Source organism: Amphiura filiformis, chromosome 7 (genome assembly GCF_039555335.1).
Source record: "Amphiura filiformis chromosome 7, Afil_fr2py, whole genome shotgun sequence".
Taxonomy (NCBI): Eukaryota; Metazoa; Echinodermata; class Ophiuroidea; order Amphilepidida; family Amphiuridae; genus Amphiura; species Amphiura filiformis.
In genome coordinates, this window is record NC_092634.1 from 50,352,260 (window position 1) to 50,366,338 (window position 14,079).

Consider the following 14,079-nt stretch of genomic DNA (forward strand, 5'->3'; position numbering starts at 1 on the left):
TAAAAGGAAATCCAGGAAATGGTAAATTGGCTTTATCATCATGTTCAAAATGTTGATTGTTAAACAAAACGGGCTTACTGAAGTTACTGGGCTGTGGGCTTATTCGGGAAAACGCCATCTTTTGTTCCTTTCTGTAATTAAGATTAATACACAATCATGTTACTAATCAAATTCAAATATAATTATAATAATTATTGTCAAACCAATTGCCCATTTTTCGTGTTCATGTTCGAAAATGTTGCCACATTCAACGTACACAAAACATAGGCAGGCTCATTTTGTAAAATTTATTACTCTACACGGCACTTTCCCGTAATTTTTACAGTTCGGCCCATTTATCGTAAAATTATACGGTATTTCACTGAAAATAGGTATGTAGTACCATTAGACTGTATTTTGTTTATTTTCTTTTTGTGTGTAAAGTGTTGCATCTAGCTTCCAATTTTCAAATAGCAAATATCTAAACTTAATACAGATTGTGTTTGAACATGTTGAATCCCATTTTGTATACGAGGGTCAATCAAAAAGTTCCATGCATCATCACATCTCTTATCTTGCGTGCCAGGATATTGAAATTATCTGGTTTTATACTCTTAAATCCCGTCTACAAAATAGTTATTTTGATTAAAATGTGATTTTTGGGTGTTAAGATGCGTTAGTTAAAGTGAATACATATTTAGTACGTCGGAAACGGTCTGAAAAGAAAGGCTAATTTGAGTAAAAAGGTTGCCAACATCTATGTGGAAATCATAACAGATTTATTTCTGAAAATGATTAAATTGCTTTATTTTTGTTCAAATAATTTAATTAAAGCCGTATTGTACGATTTCCTTCAAATTTTGAATTTGTTATTATATACCGTAGGGCCTACTCAAAATGCTGAAATAATGCTAGTAATAATTATTTTTTTAAACCTGGTTTTTGGCATATTTGTAATGTTTACACATGTCCCAACTTGCACCTAAATGGAATCGGCCAAATTTGTTGTGTTTGCTGTCCATTTTGAGCTGAAGCAAGGTAAAGTGAAAGAAACCCTGTTGGTTATTTTGGCCGTTTTAATCCGAACACGCAGTTCAATTGAATTATGACATTTTGTCGAGCTGTGCTCTGTTGACCTACAAACACATTTGGCTGATTCCATTTAGGTGCAAGTTGGGACATGTGTAAACATTACAAATATGCCAAAAACCAGGACTGGTTTGAAAAAAAAAATAACCAATTTCATATTATAAGATCGTACATTATGGCTTTAATATCTAATGCTTGCAGATAGTACAGTTTACTGGCTATCATGTCTTTTGCGCAACAAACCCGACACGTGCTCGTATCGACCCTTTTCCAGAGTTTGTTGGCTTCGATCGGGTGAGCACTTCTTGGTTCAAGTCATATTATAAATTGGTTCATGAAGTTAAAATCAGATAATTCCTATGCACAGTATTTTGATATACAAGGTTATTAACAAACTGTTCATCTAAATTTTCACGTCAAGATGCGTCCATTGCTTGAAATAGGACGTACTTACGAATTAGACCTACCTTAAAAATGTCAAACGTGGTCTAGTCGAAATCTGGCAAATTTCACCAAAATTTGTGTGTCTGCTGAACCCTTCGATGCTACTTCCTGCCTAAAACATGTTTCATTTTGTTTTGAAGTCCAAATGCTTGCCAGGGAGCTCAAATAGGACCAAAATATTTATCCTCAGTTTAGTGGAACAACAACAGCTTGAAAACATTTTTATGAAGATTATCCAAAGCTACAATTTGGATCCTTACTAAACCTTTTTCTGTTTTTAACCGTGTCCGGTGTACTAAATCTGTATTCGCTTTAACCAACATATCTTAAAAACCAAAAATCACATATTCATCAAAGAACGTTTATTTTGTATAGATTTAAGAGTAGAATCATGAGTAATTTCAATTGCATGGCACGTATAGATAAGGGAGTGTTCAGAAATACTTTGGTGGGGGGGGGGCTGGAATTTTTTTTTTTCATGTCGAAAATTTTTTTAACCCCCCCTCTTCGCGAACCCAAAACTTTTTTGACCCCCCCCCCCCTCTTAATGGACCTAAAACTTTTTTGACCCCCCCCCCCTCATATAGGTTCAAAACTATTTTGACCCCCCCCCCCCCATCATAATGTACCATATTCTACTAATTCAATTCATCTAGCATTCAAATGGCATTAATGATACTAAAATTTGTATTCAAGTGCAATGAAATTAATTGTACGCATGTCATTGATATAAAATATGTGGAATTGTGGAAATGTTTTAAAGTAGCACGCTAAAATTTTTGCCATTTGGAAGCTAAACGAATGAAATTTGATGTAAAAGTGGATTACATGTGCGCGAAGCGCGCAAAAATTTGTACTTTGGGAGCTAAAATGGCCAAATATGAGCTTAAATTGGTCAGAAACACACATACATGTACAGTTGTCAACATTGGGGGGATGATTGTATGTACCATCCCCCCGGGATCTACGCCTATGTTTACTGCGACTTTTTGTTGCGGCGAAACGCGCAAAAACAAGACTATTTTAGCCCAAAATACAGGGGTGTAGCCAGTTTTCTTGGTCGGGGGTGAATAAAATTTCGGGGGCACAGACGAGAAAATAAATTGCAGTTGCAAATACATATACCGGTTTGTTTTTTAGAGAGACTGTACCTGTATTTGAGCTTCAAAAAAGGCTTTATTGGGACAAAATGCATGCAAAAATTGTGTATTTCGCCCATGATGGGAGGAAAATGCCTTTATTGTGACAATGTGCGCACACAGCGTGCAAACATTTTGTATTTTGCACTATTTTGGCCCATGATCGGGTTGAATTTATATAGAAAAGGGTCTCCTTGCTCCAGATTTTCTCTTTCATTTTTTGTCAGAGGGGCACTTTTCTCATTCATTTTTTGTCAGGGCCCTTCCGCCCCTGTCTACACTACTGCCAAAATGGTGTGTTTTGCTATTAAATTGATGGGCCAGTTCGCGTGATCGCAATTTTACCCTATTTGGGCCCAAAACATGGTGCTTATCGATGTGTTAAAAAAAAGTTGCACATGGCAATTATTGCTTTATTTTTTCTTCTTTCAGGATTTTTAGGGGATGTCCCCCATGGAAAAAATTAGGGGGGGGGGGGCGTGTACCCCGGTTCTCCAAGTTTCCTCCGCCTATAATTGTAATGCAACATGATGTAGTTGTATATATCAGTGATAATAAATGAATAATCTGTATAAATGAAACATTGTAAAAATTGTCAACACTAAAGAAGAGCAAAGATATTGCAGCTTTTAGTGATTTAAAGAGCTGACCAGAAAAAACTGACACAAACCGCAAAATTAAGTTCTAGAGTTCTAGATGACAATTTGTAATACTGGATCAAATGTAGCCTACTTTTGTTCTGGTTTAATATGAGAACATTTGCGCGCAGCGCGCTGAAAACTTTTACACCCCCTACGTGCCAAAAACTTTTAAACCCCCTGTTCATACACCCAAAACTTTTTAACCCCCCTATTCAGAACTCCTACAATTTTTTGACCCCCCTACATATTTTCCAGCCCCCCCCCACCAGAGTATTTCTGAACACTCCCTAACAGAGATGTGATGATGGAGGTAGAGCTTTTTGAATGACCCTCGTATATTGTAGGCCTATATAGTTACGACAACAACTAATTTTAACGGTAGAATGTTGGCAACCTAGTTGCCAGGTACCGTAAAACCCCGTCTACAAGGATATACCTAAGAAACGCCCTCAATAAAATTGGTTGCTTGTTGTATTTGGAGTTTGAGCAAATATATACTGGCACTGGGTGGCTATGCATTCCATCTAAGTATGTTGTAACACCAATCAATTGTATTGACATAATAACGACTGTTTCGTATATCAGGATCGTATAGCTCAATTGATAGAGCGTCAGACTTTGGAACTGAAGACATGCTGAAGAGAGCATGGTCCGGGCACCGGTTCCGTTTTTTCATTCTCGTTTAATTTTAACTTTTGACATGTTCTTTTTATCTTTCTTCAAATCTACCTTTCTACTTTTAATTTTAGGTGCGTTTTTTTTTTTTTTTTTTTTTAGTTTTTTTTATAGTTTTTTTAGTTATTTTGTGGTTTTATAGAAACTAGTAAAAGCATTTATTCTAAATAATAGCGAAACCCACGGTTAGACAGATGTGTTGTAACTACTTGTCTGTCCTCGTCTTTGCAATAAAACCTATGTTGCACCTTTGTGCCATCCCAATTCTTGAGGTAGGGTGCGTTTTTGGCTTAAGCACGATTTTGTTTCTACTTGAAATGAAATCAAAATAAATATTGTTCTGTTGCCACAATTGCAGTTTTTTCAATAAAAAAAATAGATGAGGAATAATAATTATTCCATATTTGAATCTATTGTCCCATCAAGAATAGAGTGTCTTCAAAAACTTCAATCAATTCATCTGACAAAGGAAACTATTCTGGTCATTCAATTTTGTTTCGCTTGCACCTGTTATATCACAGGCGTTGGTAGAGAAGGCACACTTCTCTTGTCTTCACCGAAGTAGTGATGTAAACACTAACATGATTAATTACCATAGCTAGCAATGGACATACACTATTTTTGTTCCACTTGAACCCATACTATAGGCTATTCGCTGTCGATGTGACGTAATTAATCGGATTAACTACCATAGCAATTGATGAATACAATTTCGAATATATAGCCCTGCACTTCATCGTTCACGTGGCACCTATGCATTAAACCATAGTTGTCAAAGAAATGCTAATCACTCGCCATGTAAGATTAGTATTTATGAAAAGAGTGGTATTCAATCTATGTTTGGTGACATACGCGGGTGATTAGTGCAATCTGCTTGATGGTAGTTATTGCGATTATTACGTCACTTCGACAGCGAATTGTAGTATAGACGAATCCAACAAGCCAAGTGATGGTCAGAATTTATTCGGCCATTATACGCTGGTGAAGTTGCGTAATTAATCGGATTAATTACCATAGCAATAGGTGAAAACAATTGTGAACATATCGCGCTGCGCTACAAGCAGGTTACACTCATCACCTGTACTGTGTATGTCTGCAATCATAGATTGAATACAATACTGGTCTTTTCAAAGATCTTACAGGTGCAGCATGATATGGTTCAATGAAGAGGTACCGCCTGAACGTATCAGTGTATAACGCGGTATATTCAAAAATTGTTTTCACCTATTGCTATGGTAGTTAATCCGATTATTACGTAACTTCGCTAGCGTATTGGAATAAAACAGGAGGATGTGAGTTCATAAGGGCAATGTCGGGGATTATAGGTCACAATCGATGTGGAGAGATGAGAGGTCCGACCAACAGCCATAGCGATTCAACTAATTCCAGCGGACGGTCTGTGGCTAGTAAGGAATCGTCTTTGACCACATGTGCAGATCTGTCTCGTCAGGAAGATATTTAATATCCCGAATTTATAATAGGCCTATGCCTACCAGTTCCATCGTATAACCGATCTGCTAGAGAATATTTGTTACCATGTTTAATAAATTCGTATTTATCGTATAATAAAATGTAGCCAAATGTATATTATGTGTCACTAGCAGGCTATGTTACCACATCTATGACAATGACAAAGGTGAATTTTGATGATTTTTACGATCGTCCGGATGAGCAAATCACTGAATGGGTCTTTAGTTCCCTCCTCTCCTTATCCTGCCAATATTATATGAATCAAAGAAAAATAAAGAAAAATAAAATTAAACAAGAAAAAAAAGACAAAGAAAAGAAACAATAAAAGAAAAACAATAGAATAAATTAAACTAAATATGAAAAAAAATGATCACGAAAGGAGTCTTTAGAAAATGCAAGAAAATATAAATGAAAAGTTTGAACAATATTTTGTTTATAAAAGTTTGTGTGACCGTGATGAGGCTCGAACTCACCATCTTCCGATCTAAAGAACCAAAGTCTTATGCCTTGCCAAGTGAGCTATGCTCGTGAGATGCGAAATAAAGATGAAAATAATACATTGTATACCTGCTTGTGTCGGTAAATGATTTGCTCAAATTCCATAATGATATAATATTGTGGAGGGCGCTAGCGTGAAATATGCTATCATCACAGTCGCTTCTATTCCTTATAGACGGGTTTCTACGGTATTTTACCATAAAACATTACGTATTTTATACAAGTTTACTGGCATTCTACCGTACTTTTTCGGCAATCTACTGTAGGCCTATATAAGATAATTACACTACGATGAAAAAAATACTTGTAAAAACTTAGCTAGTCGGCAGTTACCTATAACGTAAAAATTACGGTCAAAAATTAACGGTATAGCCTAATGATTGAAAATATAAAGGACAGATTTACTTTATTTGTGATGAATATGAAACTGATTGCGACCTTAATGATGTGTACTAGCGGCGCAAATTTCAGGAATATTCGACATAACATTCGTCAAAGTTAACATAGTGCCCCCCACCCACGACAAAAGATGAAAGAGAAAAGTGCCCCTCTGACAAAAAATTAAAGAGAAAAATTAAGAGAAAATCGGAATGAAGGCAAAGGAAAAGAAAAGGGGCAAGAAGCCCATTTTCCATCAAAATTCACCCCGATCATGGGCCAAAATAGCAAATTTTTTGCCCGCTAAAAACCATTTTCACCCCGATCATGGGCCAAAATTGTCCCGTAGGGTGGGTGGGGGAGTGGGGATGATGGGTCTTCGAATTTTTTTTACGGGGATGCGCTACGCAGACTTCGATGCTGACTTTCTCTATACCTACTTTTTGCTGTTTTTGCGACCCATCAGTGAAGTCTGAGGCTGAGCATGAGGACCCAAGGTCCTAGGCCGGCTCAAGAATCGAGGCTCTCGGTCAATGGTGTATTTTAGTAACCAACACCAATGGTGCAATTTTGTTGCGAGTGAGCAAGAGTCTTGCTGTGTTCCGTTATGTTGGGTTCATATAGCGGTCAATGTCATTTATACATCTACCTGATTCAAGTTGAAAATCTCATATTAATGTAAAACGCATTACTTCATAAAACCACAAATGATTTTTTATAATTAATGCATTTTCAGTCCAACCACAATATTCATACACGCTTTCTATTATGGATGTTGCCTGTATAGGCCTACCGATTGATATATTTTTATAAGCCTTATATTCTAACCCATATATGAACCTCAAATCATGATGTAGATAATTGCGCCTGTATTCTAATTTTAATAGTTTTCAATATTATATGTTGAAGACGAAAAGGTAATATAGGTATTAATATTTATTTGTGTGGTTAAATTTGGCTACTCATCTATTTTTTAAACATTCTCGCATACCCAGCAAACACAAAACGTTTTACAGAAAATATTTAAATGTCAGGTTTAAGGGTATAAAAAATTGATACAAAATATTCTAAACAGAATGTTGTTGTTGTTGGCAAAATATTTTACCAAAAAATTTGCCCAAAATATATCACAAAAACGTTTTAAGAACATTCCGCTGTACATGTACAAATGTTTGTATGTCAATTTTGTAATGTAGAATGTTTTTGTCAACAAGACAAATACCAACATTTTAGTAAAAAAATGAAAAAATAAGAGAGAAAAAAAAGAAGAAGAAGACAATAAACCCCACTAAAATTAAAAAACAAAAACAAACAAACAAACAAAAACCCGAAAAAACGAAGTACCAAACCAACCAGGTCTACACAGGCCTACATAAGTTTTCCCATACAATTTTCGTGTTAGGCCCCAAAAAACATGTTTGTTTCATGTAGCAGGTCAAAAGAGTCAAATGCGAAATGCGGTTTTTTTAATTTTTTTTATAATACAGGTCTTAAAATGAAAAAAAAAAAACCCAAAAAAAAACACAGACCTTTTTTGCTGCATATTGGAATGGGAATTTAAAGTGGGTCTCTCCGACACACAAAAAAGGTTTTGGCAGACCTAGGCAGTGACGTAGCCAGGATTTTAGAGTAAGGGGAAAGCCAATTTTCGTATCGGCATATGTCAATTTTTTGTCCCATTTTTATTTAAGGACAATTTACTGTTTGCCGTCCCCATTTTATACCTGAAAATGTCTGTGGGGCAGCCCCCCGGATCCGCCTGGCTAGGCACCGGGGTGGGGTGGCAGGTCGAAGGGGGAGGGAGCGATTTGGGCACAAATAGTTTGGGCGCCATTCAAATATTTCATGTTTGCATTATTTTTTTTATATAATAGCCCACGTTGTGACATTGAAAATTGTAGCGCCACATTGTCAAATCCCTTTTCCCACCACAGTTAAATGCTTCCGCTTATATTTTAAATAATCTTCATAATATACCCTTGGTAAATTAATACAATATCATATTTAAGGAAAGGCGCGTCAAAAAATGCTTAATTAATTTAGCTCAATTATCCATCAATGATGTCTCTTAAAATCTAGAATGTCACTTATGTATTGACATATAAGCTGACCAAAACATTGCTCACCTTGACTGATTGAACCAACCTTTAAGGGCACGTATCGACCTTACTATTTTTATCACATATCCGGGAGATGTTGCTGCTTAAATATATCGAACCTTTTGTGCAAAGTTTGATTTTTCGATCAAGAAAAGTAAATATCAAAATGTACGCTCAAATAAAATCACACGTTTTACAATATGCCACGCTAAGGCCTAAAAAATGTTTGATTGGCGTAACATAAACTGAAAACAATTTGGGTAGGGGTAGGTAGGTCGGGATTCTTTTTTGTTTTCTTTTTTTTTTACTTTTTAAGCTGTAAATTTCGTTTGATATGATAAAGGCTTTAGTTTAGAACTTTTATACTTCTTTTGTTTTAAAAATTTATTTATTTTTATTTATTTTATTAAATTTTGCACAAAAAAAAAAAAAAAAAAAAAAGTTAGGGTCGGGCCTAAGGGGGCGGGTTAACGCCACAGAATTAGATTTAATTATGTGGGTTAAGCCAATCAAACAATTTTTTAGGCCTAAGTATATCCAAGAAAACAACTTGATGTAATTTCTCCATGTGTATTCATAATCATTTGTATATTAAATTATAGTATCCTTAATACAACGGCCCTGATAATGGCTCTTCACCCACCCTTGCCCTTATATTCATCAGTGTTCATATATAATATCGAAGCACTAAGCAATTACATGACCTTAAGCCTATTAATTATAGTCAACCTGTACAATTAGAGCGCTGGTCACTTGTTCTTCGTGGTTGAAAAGTTCTTGGTCAAACTCCCTATGAAAAGATGCAGGTAGTATAAACGTTGCTTTTTGGCGCCAATTGAACAAATGAATATGTTCTGGCTTTCTGCGGATTTATAGGCCTAAATCATGTATGACCCGAAATGCTCTGATATTTCATTATTTATATGAAAAGGTATAATCATAAAGAATATTCACAAGAAAAACCCAATGTCAGCATGATTAACTAGATACCGAAATTGGTTATTAATCATATTAATGATGGATTTTATATATGACCTGACGTGCGTTATAATTATATTATCAGAAGCTATGATGCTAAAATATAACAATACAAAATAATAATATAAGGAGGTAGTGAAAATACTTATGCCCTTTAACTTGGTAAATAAGGCGTTACTACATCGTACACATTATACCGGTCATTGTCTTTTGTAAGTCGTACTTGGTAAGCCTTGCCCGTAAACATGGTAAACTATATGCAAAAGTTCAACTCTACTAATCATTTTAAACAAAATGTTAACTTTATACTTACACATGTTACACAATTGAACTTCCTGATTTACTTAAGTTATGCTAAGGATTAAACAACACATGCAGCTGTATATAACAATTAAAAATAACATGTAAAAAGTTGATCATTAATTGATTAAATAATTACCCATTTACTCACCTGTTTGCACCTGTTTCATTCTATATGTATTTTTTTCATGTTACTACATAAATAGGGGTATAGTTGAACTCATGAACTGTAGAATAACTCATTAACTTAATCGTGTACCCTGATTAGATTGCATTGACTTGAGAAAAAGGTAAAATAATGAACAGATTTATTATTGGTAATTAAAAATTAACCTTAAGTGTGGCCTTAAGCTCAAAGATTTAGAGGGTTGATATCTTGACCAGAATATAAAAAAATATAAAAGTTGAATTCAACTGAACTCATTTGACCAGAAATTAAATCGTTCAAATGCTGTAAATTAACATAACGTGTGTGTATAGTATCTTTTGCTCAGATTTCACCGATTACTCGATATCAATTTGGGCACCGATTACTCGATATTGGGTGCCGATTACTCGATATTGGGCACCGATTAATCGATATTGGGTGCCGATTACTTGATATTGGGCACCGATTACTCGATATTGGGTGACGATTACTTTATATTGGGTGCCGATTACTTGATTGGGTGCCGATTACTCGATATTGGATGCCGATTACTCGATATTGGGTGCCGATTACTCGATATTGGATGCCGATTACTCGATATTGGGTGCCGATTACTCGATAATGGGTGCCGATTACGCGATTTGGTGTCGCTCCTTCGAAAATGCGAATCCTTACAATGTATGCGCGGATGCAAAATACCCCAACGAGAAAACTTACTCTACTACGTCCACTGTCTTCCATTGTGTGATCATTTCACTCGCCAAGTTGACCAGAAATCAAAGCATTATGAGTCGTTTCTCGCAACACATATGTGACTCCTCGCCACAACTGAGCCCGGATGTCGCCAGTGCCACTATTGAGATATGCTCCATCGAACTTAACAATAAACAATAGGAAAGAAAGGATTTATTGACTGTTTTATTGATTTTCACTACTTAAATGTCAAGTACTATAGACATGATATACATCATTTTAAAGCTAATTTCAAGCAGAATATTTTGGTTGAATATCTCAAAAATGATGATTGGCGACATCCGGGCTCAGTTGTGGCGAGGAGTCACATATATGCCTAGGCCTACATACGAACCAACCCCAGAACCCAACTCAACCAGATACACTCACATATGAACAAATTGAAATTGAATACGATCACAAAATGACTTACTTTTTAACAAAAGAAAACAATTGTTGCAGAGGTAAACAATACAAGGAACAACGGAAGGAAGCGCGGAATTGAACTGAAGGACATACAAAAATGACATTATCATTGTTACTCAATTCTAAAGATCACACATTCGGTAAACAATTAGGATCAATTAATAAATGGTCGATACACTTTTACAATAGCATATTGACATTGGTAACATAGTTGAACTCGTTCTGAACCTCGTGCCCTTTGTTAGACCTTTGGTACCTATGGCGTTATACCACAGGGTTCATGATGAACTGCATGAGAGATCTAGTTTATGGTGTTTACGTTCATTACCTCCGTGCCCTTAATAAGAGCATGAAGAATACCCAACTAAAATAATTATAAGAACTGATTGTTTTTATTGCACATAATAAGAATCATCGAAACCATAAAGGATCATCCTGGAGATAAACTATATGCTATCGGGTTAGACTAATAATTGTCCAATAAATATATCGATAATTGGATTTGTAGGCAATTATAACCATTTGTTGAAATCAAATGCACAAATCAATTACGATAATTCATCAGAGGTTCAAGGCGAGGGCATCAAAATAAGACCATATTATTTTCAATGTACATGCAATGTGAAAGACACTAGAAATTTCATACATGAACATCAAATAATATTCTATACTTTATTTAATGAGACAAACTTAAGGGATCTGAAATGCGCGTTTAGAGCGTTTCGACTATTTTTTATGGGACATGAGAGCACCACAGACGTATTGAATTGCATTCTAAATACGAATAATGTCTTTCTGATATCAAATAATTTTCATTTTTTAAAAATCACAATATAATACAAATTTTATGACAAATTATAAAAAATTGATATTTTTCAAATTTTTGATATATAACAGTCCTCGAAGTTAATTTTATAAATCTAATGATATATTCTTAAAGTGTATGTAGCAGGGAGGAAAAGCCGACGGTCAATTGAAAATGTTGACCTTTCATATTGAAGATATGGATTTTTTTCCCAAAAGGACCTAATTTGTTTTGGTGTTTTGGGAAAAAAAATCCGTATCTTCAATACGAAAGGTCAAAATTTTCAATTGATCGTCGCTATTTTTCATCCCACCTACATACACTTTAAGTATAAATCATCAGATTTATAAAGTTTACTTCGAGTACTGTTAAATATCAAAAATATCAATTTTTAATGATTTGCCATAAAATGTGTATTAAATTGCGAATTTCAAAAACCAAAATTATTTGATATCAGAAGGACATTCTTCGTATTCAGAATGCAATTCGATATGTCTGATGTGTTCTAATGTCCCACAATAAATACTGTCCAAACGTTCATACCCCAGCCCTTAATGAGACCAACTTATCATTCGGTTAAATTAGGTAGCTTTTATCCAACTTAATTATTAAAAAATATGGAAAAAGTTATTCGACTTTCGTAAAACTTGATAACAACCCAAATATACGACCCAATAACAGTAATGAAATTAGAAAAAAGGGGTTGCAATCGCCGAGCACAAATTGTTTGTTAAGGTTTAAGGGGGTACTACACCCCTGCCCAATTTTGTGCCTATTTTTGCATTTTTCTCAAAAATTATAGAGCATTGGTGACAAGTAAGATATGTATATTATAGGGGCAAGGACTACAACTACTACACTGGGAATTTTATTTCAGCACAGACAACAGTTGTGGAGTTACAGTCAAAAATGAGGGAAAACCAATATTTGATCAATAAATCAATAACTACTTGCCTTGAGTTGCTGAATTTTCAGTGCAGTAGTTGTAGTCCTTGCCCTATAATATACATATATTACTTGTCACCAATGCGCTATAATTTTAGAGAAAAACGCAAAAATAAGCAAAAAATTTGCTAGGGGTGTAGTACCCCCTTAAAAGAAATGGTTTCAAGCTTCTTATAAGCTCTTATACATGTCTTATGATGTTTAATTAATGTTAATTAAACCAATTTTAATGAAAAACCTTATTCACTATATTGATCAACGAGATTATCAATTAATCGTGCTTACAATTGTAGAAGCGATTGATCTAATTAACTCTATCAGTGTCATCAAGTTGTTAAAAACAAAATTGGTTTTAAATGATTCGAAGGGCAGGTGGTGTTAAAGGTTTGAAATGCAGAAAATTTTAAAAATACGATAAGAAATTGCTCCATTAAAGTATCTTAACTCTCTTAAATAGAAAGATTGGGGTGAGGGAAAAGTCCAAATTAAGATTGAGAAATCAGTCTTAAAAATTGAAAATTCAAACTAAATTCCATTGCATTTTCAATCTAATTTTAGACTTTTCCCTCAACACAATCTTTAAGATTGATTTTTCAATCTTTGGTTTTAAGAGAGTTTGTTTATAATCATATTGGTAGCGTATGGAGATTATATAATTTTCAACCAAGGTAGCTCAAGGTTGTTGCTTATATAATTCTGCTGTCGCGGCATGTCAGCGAAGGCATGTACTATGAAGTTTGGTGTCCTTATATGACCCCTGTCTTCTTGATGAGGAGCGAACCTGGTAAATAAACCGTCCAATGCAACGTCTCAATCTGACCCCATTTACTGGATGATCAACTTTCGATGGTACTCGTTTTCTGTTTTCTCTTTGTGTTTGACCATGGTTGACATACGGATCTTTGTTTTAACAGGGTGTTTTGTAAAATTCTATACTGTCCTTTCGGATGGACACGGACAACGGGTTCGCGGTCAGGCGAAGGCCGCGTTAACCTAGATATTCTCGCTCCCCTAATCTCAAGTTTTATTCTTCGCTCGCCGGGTGGCTCTCGACCGTGAACTTTTTTGCACTTCCGCCCTTGGCTAAAAAATAACTCTTGGTATAAAACCGCCAAGTCAAGAAATAACACATTCAGACAATCTACCTCTGGGCTGGGGAGAACCGTCACACTAGCTTAAACGGGCTGCGGCCTGGCAGCCAACCGGCCGGACAGCTAGGACAGAGACGGGGCCCCGCCACTGTCAGTGGCTGGGCGGGCCGGAAGCTGATGCCGGCTCCCCAACAAACTGACGGTATAAATGATGTTAGTTCGTAGTTTTCCATGTAGATAGC